A 21277-nucleotide genomic window follows, 5' to 3' on the forward strand; every position below is an offset into this window, starting at 1 on the left:
AGTACCACTGAAATCCAGCAAAAGATGCATAAACAGTTGCACACTGTGAAAGGAGATTAGGCAGTCTTTATCCACACCAATGAAATATCAAAACATCTCTTTCTGGTCTGCAGTACAGGTGTGACAACCAAAAAATCTGAATTACTCTATCTTCCAGTCTCTTCTGTCCTGCTTTTCTTGGTACTTTGCACAAAGTAGATGGATTAGGGTTCACAATTGTGAAGAACTCTGCTGATATTAGAGAAAAAAAAATGGTATTTGTTGAAATACAATTCTTCAAATAACATTGTTGGTAGGTTGTCCCTCATGGAAAACAGGTGCCTACCAAAGCTGCTCTATCACTACCCTCTTCAGCTGCTGAAGGGAGAGAAAATACAATGAAAATCTCATGGATTGAGACAAGAACAGGGAGACATCAGTTACCATCATGGGCTAAATAGTCTCAGCTGGGAGAAATTAATGAAGCTTACTACCAATTAAATCAGTGTAGGATAATGAGAAGTAAACCCAAATCTTAAAATTCTTCCCTTACACCCCTCACTTCTTCCTGGGCTCAACTTCACTCCTATATTTCTCTAGCTTCTTCTCCCTTCCATGGGAAAGGGTCCTCCTAACTTCTCCAATGTAAGTATTTCCCATGCAACCCATCTTCTTCCAGCATGAGTCCCTTCCACAGGGTGCAGTCCTTCAGGAGCAAACTGCTCTAGTGTAGGTTCCCCATGGGGTGACATGTCCTGCCAGCAAACCTGCTCCACTGTGGTCTCCTCTCTCCACAGGTCCTGCCAGAATCCTGATTCACTGTGGGTTTCCCATAGGGTTACAGCTTCCTTCAGGCATCCACCTGCTCTCTTGGGGGGTCCTTCATGCACTGCAAATGGATCTCTGCTCCACCATGGACTTTCACAGGCTGCAGGGGCAAAGCTGCTTCACCATCATCTGCATCATGGGCTGCAGGGGAATCACTGGTCCAGCACCTGGAGCACCTCCTCCCCTTCCTTCCTCACTGACCTTGGCATCTGCAGGGCTGCTGCTCTCACTTGTTCTCACTCCTCTCTCTGTCTGCAGTTGCTGTTGCCCCGTAACTTTCTCTCTTCTTACATTTGTTGGCCCAGAGGCAACACCACTGATGATATTGAGCTGGGTCTTGGCCAGCTGTGGGGCTGTCTTGGAGCTGGCTGGCACTGGCTCCACTGGACATGGAGAAGTGTCAAACAACCTCACAGATGCCACCACTCCCAGTCCCTCTCCCAGCAGTAAAACCTGACCAAGCAAACTCCATAAAAGTATGTGACACTTCTAAACTCAAAGGATGTGTACCAAACAGGTCATCCTGTAAGCACCTAGACATTGTCCTCAGCTGTTGAGATCATAATTTTATTTTGCTGATAGCAATTTAGTTGCTTGAATTAGCTAATTTCTCCCAAAGGTAGATCATGGTGTTCAAATGGGGGAGGAAAGCTGATCATTGCAGATAATTCATTTTATCTGTATGAAGGTAAAATTACATGGGAGGCATGTGAATGTTAACTGCCTTCAAGCTTCACCAAGGAAGACAGCTATTGATTAATATTGATTAAGTGGGATGAAATCATTTTTTAGTTTTTTCTCTGAAGAGGAAAGTAAATTGATTCATTCATTAAATAACACAGAGAAGAGGCCTGTTCCCAAACCATGTACTGCTCAGATATTGACACTTCCGACTTCTTTATATGTTTGTGCCCTTTTGGTGGAACTACTTTCCAAACGAAAAGCACTAATATGGGGATTTTTAGAAACCCACTCGTGATATTTATAAAACAAGCAGGCTAAGTTGGGCTCTTCATCACAATGGGCAGTTCAGTGCCCTAATTAGACTTTGTAAACCCATTCTCCTGGCACAAGAAAAGTCACAGGGTTATTTGCACTGTGGTCCTGGGGAAAGACAATCAGCTATGACACTGCCATGCTAATTAGCAACTGCTGCTTCAGGTCTGCTTATCAGTTTGAAAGGAAGAGTCTTTAAAGTCAGGTTAAACAGACCTTAAGACCACATTGTTTTGAGGTTTTTTTTATTTCTAGGTAGTAAGCTCTTGTAATCCTCTGAGGTCTTTATCTCTATTACAATAAATTTCAGTCTTCCAAAACTGGTCCCATACTCTGAACAAATCTGAGTGTGGTGCCCTTGTTGCCTTAAAGAAGTAGATTGAGGCAAATGAGTTCAGAATAATATTTATTCAGCTTCCTAGTTTATTTGAGGATGTTTCAGCTCAAAGCTACCTCCTGTGTATAGAGGAGCAACCTATATATATAATTTCTGAGAGATTGTTTTGCCCTTGCAAAATGATGCTTCTGATGCAGCCACATTAATACTATCAGGATTAACCCCAAATTACTCTTCCTGCATCCCTGAATGTGACACTTTTATGCTAGGATTTTTTTTATTCCAGGAAGTATTTTAGGGTGGGCTGATCACTTCAAAATATTGTGATTTATTTTGGAATAAAGTGTTCAATGGGCAGATAGTGCCATGCAATTTCTGTGCATTAACAATCCTATTTGTTTTTTAATTTAACAAGGAAATATTGCATTAGGAGAGAACCTGTCCAAGTCATCTCTATATTTTAAGTGAACTTTGAGTTTATTCCTTGATAGTTCAGCATGAAGAAGCACCTGTTTCTACTGCTGAAAAAAAAGTGTGAACAGTTATATTAGAAAACTGTTAACAGAATGCTGGGGGTCACAATTTGGGCAGAAAGTGTAAGGACATCTTTTGTGGGTAAAGTGCAGGAATGCTCAGGGTCGTGAATACACTGAAAATCCATATTTCGCTTGAGACTGTCACAAACTCCTGATTAATTCCAGAAGAACTGAGCTTGCATGGCTGCACCTGGATTTGAGGTAAGGCCTTCTGGATGCTACTACTTTTGTATGCTTTCCTTTCCTTTCAAAGGAAAGTATTTTGTACGGGAGTTTGTTCACTCCTACATGTAGATGGCTTTAAAAAAACTCACAAAAAACCAAAAAAACAACACCTTTTTCTTATCAATTAAATTAAGTTCTTGAAAAACATGTAACTTTTTTTCCCCCCTATCAAATGCATCAGTTCTGGGCCTGTCATTACAAGAAAGTCATTGAGGGGCTGGAGCAAGTCCAGAGAAGGGCAGCAGAGCTGGGGAAGGGTCTGGAAAACAAGTCCTGTGAGGAGCAGCTGAGAGACTTGAGGTTGTTTATCATGGAGAAAAGGAGGCTCAGGGGGAACATCAGCTCTCTCTACAACTGCCTGAAAGGAAGTGATAGACAGGTGAGTCAGTCTCTTCTTTCAAGTAACAAGTGGTAAGACTTGGAAATAGCCTTAGGATGTGCCAGGAAAGGTTTAAATTGGAAATTGTGATAGCGTTCTTTACTGGAAGGGTTGTTAAGTATTAGAACAAGCTGCCTAGGGGAGTGGTGGAGCCACCATCCCTGGTGATATTTAAAAGACTTGTAGAGTTAGCATTTAGGGACATGGTTTAGTGGTGGGCTTGGCAAGGGTTAATGGTTGGGCTCTGTGATCAATTCTGTGATTCTGAGTACCAGAGACTTACAAGAATATGGAATTGCAGGAAGCATTTCTCATACTGTGACATTGTAGTATTTTTCCATATTTGCTTTTGTCTGTCTCATGGTAATATCCACAGACCTCTTGCTGTTATACAGATTCTTGGAAAGGCATATGATTCTCAGTAGGGGTAATGGAAGTGATGATGACAGAATGAATTACAAAAGTAAAATAAAACCCAGCAGAGAAAGATTGTGTTACTGAATTAGGCATATTATCTATTATCATTAAAATAACTATACATTATCCAGTTGTAATGTGACCAAAACCAGGCTAACTTGAAAGTAAAGAATGATAACACACAGAAAATGTGATTTTATGATGTCTTCTCTGTGACCTGAGTTTTGATAATTCCAGGTAATTTCTAATGGATGCTGAAATAACCCTAAAGGAAGTAAAAACTGAGTTCTTTTCTCACTGCATCCCCTCACAAACACATTATACCTGTGTTTCTGTAAATGATCAGTGAGTTCTAGTATCCACCATGAGATACTTGATTTTTTGCTTTTTGAGAGTGAATGTTAAATGCATGCCTGATACCAGCTGAAAAAGAGAGTAGGACAAAGAATGGCACCCAAAATTCCTTTCTGTTCCTCAAAACGTGGGTCTGAATGAACAAACATAGTTTGCAGTTTAGCCTGCATCCAAGCGGTTTTGCTTAGGGATTTCTCCCACTAAGATGCATGCAAGATCATAATTATTTCCTTTTAAATTCTCCTCAAAACACATTTCCTCAATGAAATTGCCCTTCAGGACTTCCAGCATCTGTTTAGCTTTAAATTTTGATTTTAAACTTCCTTTTCAATCCTTCTTCCTACCACAGCAAAGGAGCTTTTTTCTGCTCACCTCTTGCATGCATCTTCACAATTCTGAGACACGCTGTGTCCCATCAAACCTGCTGGGTAGTAACCAGCACAAAGCAGCCCTCGTACCCCAACGGGGTTCAGAGCACCACAAAACTCAGTTACTGTTGTAACTGGCTGCTAGACCCTTCTCTGAAGGTTGGGAGTTAGTTTTTTGCACAGGCTCTGTCTGCCTTGCTGTCCATCTCCATGCTTGTGAGTTGGTGTTTGTCTGGCGAGTTTGTCTGTGAACTAATTCCTCGTTTCAGTGATTTCTTAGAATCTTTACATGTATATATATATATATTTTTTTTTTTTTGCTATGGCTCAGCAAATCCTATCCCTTTCCCTGCTAAAACCAACCATCAGAATTGCACTTGTCATCCTCCTTCCTCTGCTCCACAGGTGTGGGAATGCAGGCAAAGCCAGGCAGGAGCAAACCTGATAAAAGAGATGGGCACCCAAGAAGTGTAGGTGGAATTAAGGCAGCTGCCTCAGAACATTGACCCAGAGTCTTTGCTGATCTTCACCTTCACTCCTCAAGCCTGTACCTCCTGGCATGTATCAAACATGTGGGTCTCCTCTTGGTTCCACATTCACCTTTCAACCAGTTTCTGTGTAAACTGTGGTTATGGCTGCTACTTTCCCTCTAAACATAACAGGGAAATTAGAAGTCTCCACCTCTTGTATACTATGCCACTGGGTCAGAATGTGTGCACAGAAGTGACAGAATCAGGCCAGTTATCTTCTCTACCTGAGACCATCCATACTTGAAGACTATTTCTGCCATTCTGTAGTTAGGTCTGCCATCAGTGAGAAGTGCAAACCACTTCCCAGGCCCTGCTTTGAGACCCTCTCCTGTGTCTGGCATTGCAGAGATGCAGAGGCTGTGCCTTTCCCATGCCTGTAGCCCTGTGTGCTGGGGGCTCTGTAGGTGGGTGGGACCCTTCATCCCTGAGCAGCTTGGCAGCCTCCTGTTCCCTGGCACAGCACAGCGTGTCCTGGGGCTCAGCACCTGCTTTGCAGGGTGGGCTGTCCCAGACCTGCACATAGCAACGCCTCTTTTGACTTGCCCAAAACCTCTATAGGCAAAAAGAAGGGAGATGCAGAGGACCATTCTGACCCCCTTGCACACTGATATCCAATGATCTGAACCACCAGAAGCTAATTCTTGCTGTTGGGTGAAGTTATCACAAATAAATTGGTCAAATTGAACCAAGTAGCTTCCAGATTTGACAGTAACATTACTGCGTTCTCTGCACCCTGGATATCTTGTGGGACTATGGCATGGGTATGGCATGGAACCATGCCTATCCTCATTCCCCAACTGTTTTCCTTTTGGGAATGTTATAATTTCTATGCCTCTTTCACCACCCCTGCAATTTCTCAGCAATCTTTTCTGGGACAAATTAATATTCTTTTTCCTGGTTTTGTAAGTTTATTTTTTTGGTTTGGGTACTGTGTTGTTTATCCTCACTTGAAAAGTTTTCTTCTTTCCAGTAGACCAGAATGAGAACTTTTAGCTTGTCTTATTGAAAGGGAAATGGAGTGAAAAAAGTGAAGAGGTTTTCTCACACAATTTCAATAATAAAATATCAGCAAGGAACTCTGGATGCAAAAAACATTAAATAAAAGGATCACTTTCAAAGGCACAAAACATAGCCTATTGAAGGCTTTGGTTAAGTACTTATCCATAAAAAGAAGTAATCTTCTTTGCTCTGAAAGATCACAGCCTCCCTCTGTGAAGGAAGGGCCTAGCCCAAGGTGTGTTGCTGTGACAAGCAATAAAGGTGGAAATGAGTGATTATTTTAACAGCCTCTCCCAATACAATCTACATCTACCTCTGGCTTTCTACTTGCATTTCATGAGAGCAATACTTCAATTCTGTGTCTGTGAGTGAAAGGCTTATGTCTCAGAAAGTACATCTAGTCACTGCTGCCAGCAGAAATAATAAAGGTGACAGGCTTTCCCATATGAAGACACACTCCTGTCATGTTTTTATAATCATTGCTTTATTTAAAATGGAAAAATCCTCCTCCTCCCACTCAGCATGTCTGCAGGACCAGATGCTTATATTAAAAGCTGCATTACTCATTTAGTTTTTTTCCTTGTCTCCTCTAACATGAAACCTACAGGACTATGAATTTAGGAAAACAAAATACTGTAGTAAATTTTTAAAAATCCCCTTTTATGTTTCTCATTAAAAACCACATTGGACCCCTGCATTCACAGTGTGTTCTGAGCCTAGGAATAGGAGGACTCCTGCATGGGGCCACACAGCTGTGGGGAAGCAGCTTTTAGGCTGAAGCTGGGATAGAAGAGTCAGTTCGTGATGGACCCCTAATGTCACTGTGCCTAATTTTTCCATGCTGGTCTTCCTGTCCAGATACACATGGGAGAGGTTCCTCTAGGCAGAAGTACTGCCATCCTGCCCTTGCCCTACATGCCCTTTCCTGATCATCAGAGGCAATCTCTGCTCTTTTTACTCTCCTGCTTCTTCTAGAGCAGACTCAAAGCCAGCTGTATTGGTGGAGTCATTGCCATGGCTTTGGGGAGCTTAGGTCTGGCTCTGCACAGTTGGAAGTAGAATTCCCTGCCATGACATTTATTACTATTGTTGTTATGAAACACAGGTTATTTGGTTTATTTTTCTGGCAGAGCTCTGCTGAAGTGGCAAATATCTGCCATTCAGTCCTAATTTCTGTGGTCAACAGATGCCCTTGCTGCATGACCTTAGTCTTTCTGCCATTACTTCTTTATTTTCTTGTTATGCCCAGGGTGGAGGTGTAATCAAATATTCTCTTGTGATGGAAGCTCTTCCTGCAGGAAGGTGAACTTCTTTCTCAGAAGAAAGAGGGTTTTGCTGGCCATTGAAAAATAAGTTGGAAGGGGGATTTCTAATGAGAACAAGGTGCTCCCCATCTCCTTTCCATGAAGCTTTAGGTGTGTGCATGAAAGAGGCTGAGACCAGCTCCCTCCTCTGTGCAGGTGCAACTGAGAGCAGCAGGAGGTCAGCCCAGGTTTTCCTTGGCTGAAATGGGCTCTGCCATAGCCTTAGCAAGGTGGAACAAGTTTTGACCTCTCTCTTGTCTCCTTCAGCACCACCCACCACTCCCAGACTGCAGAGAAGCAAGGAAAAAACCCAGAACCAAGGAGAGGAAGGAATGGAAGAGCAGGGCTTTCCATCCTGTTCCTACCCACCCGTGGACTAAAAACATTCACAGGGAGGTGCATGATTTTGTGCAGTTACCTATCCATGAAGCATTTTCCAGAAATCAGTTCTTATTAAAAAATAGAAAATACAAATAACTTCTTGCATCAAGTGCTACAGAAATACTTTATTACTGCTGACATACAGATAATTGAAGCCATTTGGAATGTACAACATGTATTTGATGAAAGCACCACTGGTTGCAAGAAATATCTCCTGTTCCCCACACACCCTCCCTATGTTTGAGATGACAACATGGTAGTTTCAAAAGCATGTCTCTTTTTCTATCATGAGAATACCTGAAACCAGAAGTTTTTCCTTGTAATGAACAGAGTCAGATTGCTTCTTGGCTGCCTGTATTTCCTACTAATACCTAAATAGTCCCAAGTCCAGAAAGTTTATCTGCACTCAGAATCCGACACCTTCATCAGTTCTATGGTGTTTTTAAATTACCAGCATTTTTACTTTGTTTTGTGCAAAATGGCCTAAGATTTTACTCAGCTAGCACCTGCTAGGGTACAGTTCTATTTCTGATGTTCAGACTGCTCTTTGCTCTTCAAAGCAAATAGTAAAAAAGTTTACTCCCTTGACCAGGAGGTACAAGCAGTATGAAATAAATAAGACAAGTTAACCAGGTGGTGATTTGCTAAGCTATAAGGATAGAAAAATCTCAGTATCTGTCGGTCTGTCTGCCTATTATCCAGTCATCTCATGCACTTTGTTGCCACAATGGAATTGCAGAATTGTGGAACATTTGGATTTTACTTTGTAAAACCAAACCGAGATCAGTGTTACAAAATTACATATTGGGAAATAAATACAAGGAACTTAAATAAGAACAGTTTGAGCTGGGAAAAAAAAAAGGCGGATGAAAAACTGTAATGTTAAGTGCAAAAAAGATATCTAAAATAATTTCAAAGGAGATGTTTTAAGATTGCCATGACAGCAGCCTTTCAACTGTATGCTGAAGGAACAGGAAGGTTACTAATGATGCTCCTGATACTTCTGCTCCTACAGTCTAGAGTTCTGGCTTCAACTTCAAAGGGAATGATGCTCACACCTTCTGTTTGCAATATAAAGTTCTCTTCATGCTCACTCTACAAAACAACAGGTTGCTATGCTCTTTCATGTGTACCAGAAGATATGCAAAGGAAAACTTCCCACTGAGATGAACTCAGCTCAAAGTCCTCTGCCCAGGCCGTGGAAGGCTCTTTTCTGTGTCTCTGTGCAGCTGCTGTTACAAAGCTGCTTGTTAGAGCTCACTGGTGTGCTCTCAGCAAGCTGGCTGTTTAGCTGGTGCAAATGGCTGAATCTCCCTGACAGCAGTGGAAATTCAACCATTTAATCCAGCACAGGAGCTGAGCTAATAAATTCATTCCTCTCCAAGGTGGGTCTAGGGTGTTTGGTCCAATCAAATCTGCACCAAACTTAAGCTCCTTCATCACAGCAATCGTAGAGGTGAAAATATTAATAAATTACCCAGCTATTTAGTACATGGTGTCTGAGGGCTGGGAACCAGCAAGAGTGGCAGTGCAAGGTAGGTATCAACATCAGGCCTGAACTCAAAGCTGGCTCAGGAATGCTGAGTCTGTGCCTGCCTTCAACTGCTCAGTGACCCCTGGGTCGTGGTGGCCCCTGTGAGACCATTTGGCCACCAGGTAATGGTACTGCATGCCTATTTTATACTTGAAAGACCATATTTATGTAATCAATGGAGATGAAGTAAGGAGTGAAATTTGTGAAAAACATATTTTTTGCTGAATTTCTGTTATTCCATGAGCAAAATTACTGTAAAATTGCAGTGTTTTTGGAAAATTGTCTCCCACTCAAAAAACCTCTGAATATTTTTTCTTTGCAGTTTTGTGTGAGATGTTTTCATGGAAACTTTTGAAGTAGATAGTCATGTTTTCTGGCTGTATTTTTATTCCACTTTGGCAATTTTGATCACATGGTCTAGCTTACAATTCTCTGATTCTCTTGCATTAAGAACAGGAGGTGAAACCATGCTGACTTTATTTTCCACAAGAGTATTTTATATTGTGAACCTTCCTGCTAGATAACTAGGTGGCAATTAACTCGTCTATCCATAATAGTTGAAGCAAAAGTGGGACATGACTGCTGTGATTCACAATTAATTGCATATTTCCTTCTCATTATCAAGGCACACTATGCTAGGTGAGGATTTGATGTGTCAAATTTATAACATATACCTTTCCTTGGTCTAGAGGTACCTGCATTTTCCCATCTGTGTGTGTGTGTGTGTGTGTGTTCTGTCCATTCCAATATTTTTAGCACCCACTTTGCCTTGATCTGACAAAGCTGCATTTCCCTCAGAGTGCTTTCAGTGCCCTCTTGCTTCTTCGTGTGCCAAGTTCCCTGCACCGAGTACCACGAGTGACTTTTCACTGAGTACCAAGGGTAACTTATCACTGAGCACAAGTGAACACCTCTCATGACACATAGAGGAGTAATTGCTGCACCAGGATTTGCTGCATTGTCAGGAGAGGAGAGAAATCCTTCATTTTCAGACAGTTATATATATCAAAGGATGCACAGACAGGTGCAGAGGAAGCAGGTGTAACATCAGATGCCTACCTTTCTGTGAAAATGTCCCAGAAATGCCAAAAACTGTAGGGTGTAGACACACATTGCAAAGAAACCCTTGGTTACATGTGACTATGAATAACAAAATGTTTGGGACTATGGTTCCTGTTGAGTTCAGAGGCTGGAAAGTGCAGCTTCCTCGCTAAACTGCTACTAGAGAGGATCTTTCAGGTCTCCAGCAGGGGTTCCATGCAAAGCAAGAGGTATTTCAGATTGATCTTGTGTGACAGCATGGCTGTGGGAGCTGAGAGATGCAGGTATGAACTGCTTCCCTGGCATGCTCCAGTCTTTCACATCTCTGCTGGAAATCATGATCCATTGTATGTTTGTTTACGGCTCTGAGCATATTGAAGACAAGCCACTGTGCACACATACTAAAACACACTGGAATGAACCTGGACCCTTTGGCACATTACTGGTACATGTTGACAGTGTGAAGCTTGGAGACCTTTAAATGTTGAATATAACCTCCATCAGTGAGGAATGAAAAAGGTCCACAACAGCAGAACTAATAACCTGGGACACTCATGTGGGAGATAGGAAGCCTATACCCAAATCTGTGTTCTAAATCAGGCAGAAGGGGGATCCCACATAGTCACTGATGGTTTAGACTATCAGGTTACTGTTGAGCATGTCCTGTTTCCAAACAGAACTTTTCCAGTTCCTTATGGTAATGCCAAGACACATGCACCCACATAAGAAAGCAGTGTGCACGTACACACAGATCTGATGGCATTAAAAAATACATAAAATGTGGAAGAAACACATTCAGCATCTGCTAATCACTCAGCATACTTAATTTAAACAGCAACATCAGATATCATAACAAACAGGCTGTTCACTATGTAGAATGGAGGCGATAGGACCTTCCTTGGCCTAAATCATGGCATGCCAGCAAGGAAGAGTTTGCTCACAGCCATAGAACACTGAATACACTGGATGATGAAATTAAAAGGTGGTACTTCTACTATTCATGCTCGTGGTCTTCAGACTCCAAATACATGGTTTACATACTAAAAAAATACTTTCACATTCATCTGATGCAACTAATTTTCTATCATATTTAATATTTTATTGTACACTAGATTTTCTTGGAATAGTGGCATATTTAATCCCTTCTTTTGTGGAGCTTGAATTTTTACTTTCCTCCCTTTTCATCTTTGCAAGAATACAGTTGGCTTCTCCCCAGCCTGCTTCACAGATAAAAGGACCAATTTTTGGAGATAGTGTGCTGCCTAGAAAATATTTTTTGTGTCAATAAATTACTTGCTCCTTCTCAAAGAACATTTCTATATCTCTTACTGACCTTTTGCTCCTGGTGTTCTTGAAACATTTATTGGTTTTCTCACCATTCCTCTGCTCTGTGATCTCCAGAATTTTCCATTTGATTTCTCATGTGCTTTCTTCATTTTATTCTTTGTAGCCTATGGCCAGACATTGTTGCTGTTGTGGCCAGTAGATGAGGTCACCAGTTACATGTCTGTATTTGTCAGAATTGATATCTATGCCTCTGTTTTTGCTATAGTAATATCAGTCAGAGACCAGAGCTCCAAAGCTTTGTCATAACTTCATCTTCAGTCCTTGCCCTGAACAGGGGAGGGGCTGAATAGGCAAAGAGTGGCATCAGATGCACAAAATGTAACTTTGCTTTGCTTTTCTTTACTGGGGTGATTTTCAGCCTAAGCATGAAGGAAAGTCAGATAAATATTTAGCAACTTGATTCTTATCTGAAACAAAACATATGCTTATGTATTCATTATCAGGAGCACAGGAATATAAATAGCATGATGGCACACACATACTAGAGATCCAGCTCAGGAAGTGTTTGATTTCACATATTTATGGGAAAATACCATTGGATTTTGGCAAATATGGCATATCTTAAATCCTAATTGTATTTTATGTAAAGCTGCAAAACTAAAAACTCTGTGTTAGCCCCTCTGAATGACAAATATTCACACAAGGAGGAACCTTCAGGTGGAAAAAAATGCACATATCTACATCAGATATTTGAAATGAGAAGTCTGACATTTCCTTACTTGGCCTGCAGTAAAGAGAATCTAATAGCAATTTTGGAGAAGTGCCTCAAATCACAAAGTATTTCTGTTGCTAATGATTTCAGTAGTATTATTTTTGTTGTAAGCAATTCATTAGCCCTGCCTTTTCCTATCTTATAATAAAATTTCTGACAACGAAATAGCTGATTTTTACTCTTGCAAAAGGACAAAAAGATGAGATTTGATCAAAGATTATCACAGTGGTAAAACTAAAGAGATACAAAAAAGCTCTGGTTTAGTACCAGGAAATGACATACATTTTGCTTGTTTGAGTGTTCCTCTCTGGAATTCTTTGACAGGCGTAACAGCCAAACATTGCCAAAGGCAACAAGACTGGCAAGAACAATGTCCATATTTAGGGGACTTTGTGGAAAATACAGGAAGGTTTGAAAATCCTGATAAACCGGACCTAGAGGCCAGCACCCACTCCTTGGTTGTGCTGCCAGGATCCTGGGAGACTCCATTCATTCCAGCAGTATTTTTCAAGTCTGGAGGAGACAACAAAGCCAAGTTCAACCTCTGTGTGCTGCTGCTGTAGTCTGGCAGAACACTCCCAAAAGCAGGTTTTTTATACTGAAATATCCCACTGTGTTTCCTATTCACTACCCTGTGGTCTTAGTAAGAGAACAGCAGGGTTACACAGCTGCCCACTTACCCTGCTCCTCTGCGTCCTGGGAAGTCAAGATGCCCTGTACCATTTGAAAGGTAACTGGAACCTGACCTGGGAGAAAATGATCAAAAATTGAGTTTAACCACTATGTAAAATCATGAAAAAAATATAAAAAGTGCTACTCGTCTACCTATAATTTTAATGAAATACACAGTGGTGGGTTTATGCAGCTATTTTCACATACTGGAAAATGATTGTCATTGTTTTCAGGTTTTAAAAGGGGAAAATACTGTTATTCATGAACTGTGATATAGAAAAAAATATTCTGGGGATTTTGATTGAGTTACATGCTTGAAATAATTGATGAATAATGTTTCTAAAAATAATGTGCTAGGATAAAAAAATACATAAAGGAAACAACAGGTTTTAAACTCTGAGAGTTCACATGAAGGGTCATAGCTATGTACAGGTTAGAGAGTTTAGGATTTAGAGAGAAAGGGTATGAATAATAATTTGAAAACACTGTTTATCCAATAATAATCTAAAAAAAAACACAAAAGAACTGCCTGTCTAGCTTAATCTAGCCTTTTTTCCATAACTTCTAAACAAATCTGTCACTAAAAGTAGTGAGCATTTCACTGTGGTTTTCTGGTGCATGTACTACTGAATGCTCAAAGACCTGTAGCAAGAAGTTATCTGCTCTATTTTACAGCAAGGGGAAATAAGAGAAAAATTGAATTTGTACAAGAGAAAGAACAATGGATAACTAAAAGGATTTTTACCCTATTTTTCTAAGGAAACAAGAACTTACCCTGCTATGCTGCCCGTGCTCTTTTGTGTCTGTGAGCTGGACACATAGCTTTAGAATGTGTTGACTAATTTCAACTTAATGGCCAGAAAGGTAGAATTATCAAACATATTGAGTTCCTACTATTGCCAGAGATTGGGCATTTGAATTCCCAGTGAGTTATCCCACCACTACTAGGTACCAGGAATGCACACCCATCAGGGAGAGTATGGATGAAAGTTAGAGGCAACCACTTAGTGCAAGCTCGCAGTATTTCTGTACTGTGACAATTCTTTTCTTAACCTGAAGCAAAAAGATGGGTCTGTCTCAAAATGGAATACAAAATTTATACAAGGTCACTGGTTAGTGAGCAAACCACAGAGAAGAAGGTTGGAGGCTTATAATTTCCATTTGCACTAGCTGGATTGGTCCTTTAGGGCATTCAGTTTTGCTTCCAGGAAATTCTTGGGATGATGATGAAGAAATAGAGAAAGTGAATAGGTCTACATTCGGGCTAAAAGAGGAAAGTGAAAAACAGGATCATGGAAATAGTGGAAATAGCATGAAAGTGTGGCATATGGCTATTTCACAGACACACACCTGAAGGAATTAAAACAAAGATGATCATACTCAAAGGAGCACCAGTCAGCAGAATAAAATGGACAGCAGTGAAATTTAGGAACTTCAGTTACTCTGCCACACTATTAAAAGGTTTTATTCCTACTCTGTGTTTCCTTATGAAGAAAGCACTAAATTTGATCCTGAAATGCAGCAGCAAAGATCTTTAAAGGTGAAAAGTTTTAAATGAAAAATAGCATATCATTTGGGGTTGTCCTAGTAGCTGTCAGAAAGGGACCTTCCTAGGCAAAGTTCCTGTGTCTTTCTTTCCTCCACACTGATGGGAATCATGTTTTGACCAGTTCTGAATTCAGGAGAACAAGATGAGGAGTACTTGGCCAAACATGCACCATCCAAAAGGAGCAGCATGAAAGGAAAATTAAGTGGTGCCCATTAGAAGAGGAGAAATAGCTCACACAAAATAGCTGCCAAAAAAAGACCTCCCAACTACAGCTCCACATTGGCAGATCACTGAACTTTCAAAATTTGTCCCAGACAGAGGGTAAGAAGAAAAAATCCAGCACGGAGACTGGTGTACCTGAGGTGCACACCTGAGGTGTTCTAGACAGCAGTACTCCTCTGAAGAATAAGGTGAAATGTTCTATGACAATTGTAGGAGAAGCAAATGACAACACAGCTGAACTATAAATCTTATCAAAGTCACTATCAAAAAGTGGAAATGACTGATCTGGTTTTGTAAATCAAAGTTGACCTTCACTGCTTTCTTACCCTCAAGAGCTCATTAGTTGCCATGGAGAGCTTTTACACAAATCTGACATACTACATAGAACTGAGCACCTATCTGACAAAAAAATCTGGGAAAACACAAACATACATTTCACAGAAGGTCAGGAAGAATAGTTAATTTAGGTGAATAATGAATAAGTTATAAATAAGTAGCTCAGCTTTAAAAAAATAAAGAGCATGATTTATTAAAATATGACAGTTGCAGATAATATATTTGGTTTGCATGGTAAGGCATTCATATAACTTTATGTCATTTATCATAACTGCAATAAAACAATGTATAGCACAAATAGTGTTTTAAAAAAATAAATGCATCAGCTTTAGTGAAAGTATTAATTACTATTTTATGCCTAGCACCAGAACAATCTGATTATCCATTTTTCAAGACTTGAAGACATGTTTTTAATAAATCATCAAAAAGCACACTCTTAGTTTAGAGAAATAACCTTCTAAGCAGGGAATTATCCAGTGTGTTTCTTCATTTTCCATTACCACAGCACTCTTTCTGATTTCTATCATGATTAATGCGAGCCAAGATTATTGTTAGCATGAACTGTTTTCAGCTCTTCCTGGAAGGCAAGCGTGTGGAATATTGTATTTGCATCACCTTATGGTAAAACCTGTGGGTAATTTGGGTCTGGCACCTCAACAGAATAATTCCATTTGTAAGCAAAGAATTGCATAAGGTTTTACAGATAAATCGAATAATAACTGGATGAAAGTTCTTTGTGGAATGGTAATCATTTTCATAGTCATTAATACGATAGATTGATGAAGGGTAAAGGTTTCATACATAACTAACATTAGTTACTTATGTGTGAGGAACAGTTTAATTTTAAAACCCCAGAATACCTCTTTTTAAGTAGTAGAATATAGCAATCTGCTTGATTTTCTGAAGATCATCTGCAGATAGCACAGACAGAAATGCAGAGACAAGAGTGCATGGATGGTATATCGTTCAGATCTAGTTTCTCCACTCAAAATCAAATCATCAAAATATTTCTTGCCCCTTAATTTGTTTCCAGATATAACCTAAACAACTCTGCAAAGAATATATTTCTCCAACAGTCAGTCTGCTTGGTAATATTGTAACCAAAATATTACCTAAACTGGGACTGTGTGAAACTGACATTTTTTTCATGGTGGGTGTATTCTGCCTGTTTTCAAATACTCCTTTGCATATCCTCAGTTTTGCTTTGGAGTTCAAATTCAGTAAATATGATTTCCTGAGCATGGCCAAAGCTCATAATGAGTTTTGGTGAGATGGTTCTGTATTTTCTATGTATTTGCTCACACAAGCAGCTTCTGCTGAAGCACAGCTTCCCCATTTACATTATCAAGCAGCCTTTTGCATGCACACACTCTCAGGGTCTCACCTACTTTATGTGGTGAAACAATTGATGACCAAAGATAGTGGTGACAATGGGTGACTGTAAGAATAATTGGCCTTGTTGGACAGAAATATTTTTAGCCTGATGTTTCAATAGTGGCCAGGAGTAGATGCTTAGAAAGAACATTGATGTATAAGCTGATTCTTCTCCAAGCATCAGGACCCTGAGGTGATGACATTTGCAGAGAACACGAAGTATTTTTAATTAATCAAGACTAGAAAGAGATTTGAAGACTTTTAGAAGGACCTTGGGAAAGGGGGAGATGAGGAAATGACAAATGACATGCTGCTGCTCTCAAATGTCAGGTAAGGGGCACTGAAGGTGACGGCTTGACACCTGAGCCACTGGGACTGGCTGCTGAGTTATACACTAGGTATCATTACATGAGTAAGAGACATGGACATCAATAGGGAAAACCTAGTAAATATCAAAAGGTTTGTCCCATCAAAAAATAATGACAAATGGCAGGATGTGAATAAACGGGATAACGAAGCCAAGAATGTAGGGAAGTTTATTTCATTTAAGTGAATGATATGAATCACATCTAGTACATAAGAATTAATAAAGTCATCTGACTTGTAAGATTATTGAGATTTCTAAATCTATCCATTCCTCATATTTCATTTCTTTGTTTCAAATATTTTTCATATTAGTAGCACAAACTTTGAACTTGTAATGAAATCCACTAAAGTTACTATGGTGGCAATGTGCTCAATGGAATCTTGGCAGCCCAATAGTAAAGGAGATGGTAGTAATCAGAAAAAACGTAATGAAGTTCTATAGCACTTTAAAATAGTTCAGATATATTTCCAAAACTAAAAGAGAAAAGGTGACTAATTAAATTAATTTTAAATGAAGTGGGATTTTTTACAATACACCTGTCAAAATCATGTAATGGTCTGAGTACTGCCAGATATTACTTTAAAATAAATATATAAAGTGAAACTGAATGACCTGACTTGTTCTCTACTCCATGACAGCTTTCTCCAAATCTAATTTGCACCTGGAATGTACTTTGTCCCACAAGAGCAGTTGCAGTGATATTCCAAGTTATTTTCCACAAATTCCAGTAATTCCCTAATAAACACTCATAATTGTGGTAATGACAATAGAACTCCTATTTATTTATTTATTTATTTACTTGAATTTTTTTTGTATGTTCCTTCTTTCTAGGATTGGGGGGGTGAGCAGAAGAGACATTTTGAGCCACAGTATTGAAACAGTAGGCAAAATATATCACATACCAAAATCTTAGAATCAAACATAATGAGAATTGTATATTTGGGTTGTTCTGCACTCTAGATCCTTGTCAGATCTGTCTACACAGCTGCATAACTTTTACCAATCCAATACATATCAATGCTGGAAAATGGTTATTTAGGTAGCACTGAAAGCACTTCCAGTTACTTGAGCAGTGTTATCCATCATTATGACTGCTTGATTCAAACTTCTGACATTTACACGATTATCCTTGGAGGAGGGACTTTGTTGTTGTTTTTAGAAATATTTTCTCTGTCTCTAGCACCTTATTAACCTGATTAGGGATTCTTGTACTTCTACTCTTGCTGCAAAATAGAATTCAGAAATGCTGTGGTGCCTCACACAGAAGCTGATTAGGGATTCTCTTTGAGTTTGCCCAACCTAAAATACCTAATATAACTAAAAAGGAGGATAAAAATAGGATTTTTAGTCCTCAAAATGAATCAAAAAGAATATTAATATCTGCAGTGGTGATCAGGGATTTGATTAGTAACAGTGTATATGTACCATCATAACAGAAATAGGGAGGTTTTTTCCCTAGAATAGGCATAGGTACAATGATACAGAAGTTGCCTTACACCAGAACAAATATTTCCATGTCAAAAAATCAGAAAAAGGAAAAGAAAAAGAAACTGATAAACAATAGCTTTAATGCCAATGCAACAGTGTTTTACAAAAAGGTTTGTTATTCAACACTCTTCTACTTCTAGCATGTGTTTGTCATTCATATTCTTTATTCCCTCTGCCTGGCATAAGGCTTTTCTGCCATAATTTCCGGTCTGCTTACCTTTAATTTATTTAACTCAAGAGCTAAAGGTAGAGATTTTTTCCTTTTCCTGCTCACTTCTGAAACTGATTAGGTCAGAAAAAAAAAAATGTAAAGTGTGTTGTTAGATTCCATTACCACAGATTCAAGTATTCAAGATGCAAAGTCTTTTAAATTCAGACTGTGCCATCATGGGCTTGGGGCAATCAGGAATTATTAACATGGGGCTGCTGGCTCTCTGACATGTTTTCCCTGAGTGTACTATAGATTTCACCCTTTGGTACACTGTCTCCAGCATTACTGCTTGTGCCTGGACAGGCTTCTGTTCAGGCTTCTTCCTGTGCCCAGCAGCAGACAATGTGAGCTCTGCTCTATTCAGCATCCCGTGTGGATTTTGTGCCACATTGCTGACCTTTTATGATACCCTATTGTGACAATCTTTTTTCTAGTAAAAAATCCTATCACACAGAACTATTTCATCTCCATAATCCCAATGCCTTTTGTATTATCGATGGTGCTCAGGCTATTTCTTGTTAGCCTCAGTGTAAGATAATTCTTTCAAACCACTGTGAAGTTGGGTCATTTTACATTTCTTGCTCAAACTTGTCAAATCTCATAAAAGTAATAAGTAGCACTTGAATCACATTTACTTCAAACCGTTCTTCCTGCAGCTTCTTCCTTTCAGTGTTTATCAGCACTCTTAAAAGCATGTCTGATATAAAAAGCTTTTTACTGGGACAGTATTTCAGTTTAATGAGGATTTTTGCAATTTTATTATCATTTTCTGAAGTCTAGGTAGTGCTTCTTTGCACAATGACATCTGTAATAGGGCTTCTGAAGTTTTATAGGCTGCATCTCCTCTGACCTATTTCTCTTTATAAACATATTTATGCAACTTCTCACAAACAAAAGCATTTGCTGGTGTCTACTTCCCAGGCTGAGAATTTAATTTTTGTGTTATAGCTAGTGTTTCAGAAGAATACACAGCCACTTAGAAGGGCAGAATATGTTTGCTACAGGCTGGATTCGATTTTCTTTTACTCAATAAGGGGGAAGAGGCAGCTGCTACAGCCTCCAACGTGTTGTTTAACTTCCTGGCTAGTTGCTAGACTTCTCCCACTCCCTACCTTGCCCATCATCCCTGTGGCAGTCTGGCCTTTGCAAGGTTTCAGTTTTTCAAGGTGGGAGTGTTTTGCTTAATTTGACTCGGTATTGAGCTGCTGCACTTTGTAATTGCAAAAGAGGAAACTGTCATAGCTCTAATAAAAGTCTTTATTTTCAAGCCTCCATAATCATTCTTCCAGTCAATTTAATTCACTCCCCCTCAGCCACAGGCAGTCAGTTTAGTCCTCTCATCTGGCCTGTTCATGAGATTCCCTTTTGTTCACTCTGGGTGACAGGCTGAGCTTACTCCAGGAAAGGCATCTGCAGAGGCTAGATCTGACATAGTCAAGACCTAACACAACTTGTTAATTACACCAACTTGGTAATGGGGATAGCTGTGAAAAGCAGAGATATCCAGGCTCAGCCTCGGCCCTTGCACAGGCTGGTGAGCAGGCAGAGTGGGCACTCTGCTTACCTGGAGGTCAGGAGGGAGGAAAATATGGGGCCCAGCCCGGTGCCTGGCCTGTGCATTGCTTAAGGTAGGGGAAAATCAGAAGCTCCTATGGAGCATCCCTCGTGTTCCCAAGAGCTTTGTGCAGCCCAGCTCATACTGCACAGGGCATTTGAGCCTGTCCATCAGCTGCCCAGCTGCCCAGACACTAAAGGTCTTTTACCAGTGCACCCTTTAACCCGTTCACATGTGCACCACGTTCTAGCCCATGGGGTCTGTAACAAACGCGATATGCAGAAGCTGATACTGCAGCCAAGAACAAATAACTCATCAGGAAAATAAAAAAGTCGATGTTAATATATATTGTCTCACCTTCATACTTCATGTACATCACATGATAGGGCTTTAACTGGCAGGAACTGTAACTCCTGCAGTGCCATGAACAGCTGGATGTTGTGTGATTTGGGGCAGAGTGGTCAATCAGAGAGCAGCAAACACTGGTTACAGAATGCACTGATTTGTAACTGGGAGAGGACACCAAGAAATGAGTGACATTTCAAAAGTCAGTAGTAAAGCTTCTCTGTAGGCATCTTTAAAGATTACACAACAACTTCAAAGCATGGATCTGGGGAGATACCTCTTCATATGGTAAATTGATTTGCTTATAAAATTGCATCAAGCAGTATTTTTAACATCTCTTACTTTTGTCTTCTTAATTAACTTGAACCATAAACTTATTTTGCTTCTGCACAAGAATTTCAAAATGCTTGTGCTGTATCACATTAGAAATAAGCACTTAAATCAAGTAAATGTTAAAAAGAAGTTTGCAAAAGGCCTAATATGGATAATAGGAAGTCAAGCTAGCAGCCTTAGCCATAAGAACAAAATCATTCCTTCTTCCCTGAGTTAAACGACAGCAAAAATCCAGCTTTCAGTAGAAGACGACCTGTAGTTCACACAACATTAGGCACATTCTGAGTAAATTTCATTTGCACAGCTACTCTTTGTTTGCACAAAGCAGTGTGAAACCTGTCCATCATAAAAATAATCAAAGGAAATGCAGATATGTTCAGAGCAATTTTGGCTTGGAAGTTTCTTCCAGCAGAAAAGTCTCTGTGAGTCAGCCAGATGTTCCAGAATGAATTATTCAGGAAAGGATTTTCAAGTTAATTCTGTGAAATTAGTTCCTCATATTTTATATGAAACAAAAAGGTGTTGAGCTTGTGAAGACAAAAAGAAACCATCCAAACT

At 39.8% G+C, this 21277-nt stretch overlaps 1 protein-coding gene across 2 annotated transcripts in view; it reads right to left on the reverse strand.

Moving 5' to 3' along the window:
- Positions 1–21277, reverse strand: part of ST6GAL2 (ST6 beta-galactoside alpha-2,6-sialyltransferase 2) — a 175588-nt gene that overhangs the window by 99726 nt on the left and 54585 nt on the right. Inside the window, exon 2 of one of the 2 annotated variants that reach the window (XM_088160103.1) lies at positions 12948–13013. The exons of the other annotated variant lie outside the window; for it this stretch is intronic. The gene's annotated coding sequence lies outside the window, so the exon portion shown is untranslated. The remainder of the gene's footprint in view (positions 1–12947; positions 13014–21277) is intronic. 2 annotated transcript variants of the gene reach the window in all.

Source organism: Sturnus vulgaris, chromosome 2, assembly GCF_052056855.1.
Source record: "Sturnus vulgaris isolate bStuVul1 chromosome 2, bStuVul1.hap1, whole genome shotgun sequence".
Classification (NCBI taxonomy): domain Eukaryota; kingdom Metazoa; phylum Chordata; class Aves; order Passeriformes; family Sturnidae; genus Sturnus; species Sturnus vulgaris.